Source organism: Penaeus monodon, chromosome 15 (genome assembly GCF_015228065.2).
Source record: "Penaeus monodon isolate SGIC_2016 chromosome 15, NSTDA_Pmon_1, whole genome shotgun sequence".
Classification (NCBI taxonomy): domain Eukaryota; kingdom Metazoa; phylum Arthropoda; class Malacostraca; order Decapoda; family Penaeidae; genus Penaeus; species Penaeus monodon.
In genome coordinates, this window is record NC_051400.1 from 43,018,721 (window position 1) to 43,018,968 (window position 248).

Consider the following 248-nt stretch of genomic DNA (forward strand, 5'->3'; position numbering starts at 1 on the left):
TATCGACTAACTCTGCAGTGAGAGTTAGTTTCCATTCAGAGGCTTGAATAGAGATGAATGGGTATATATCGCGAGATCCAGTAACAGATAGACAGATTACTCCCATGCTAGCCATTGAAAACATGTACAGCGCAAGCAAATACAGGGAAATCGCTTCTTTCTTGTAGTCATTCAGTATATTTTCTAAAGCATGAAGTTATATCTGTTCGATAATCATCCTATGATGGAAAACCATCATAGGAAGAAAT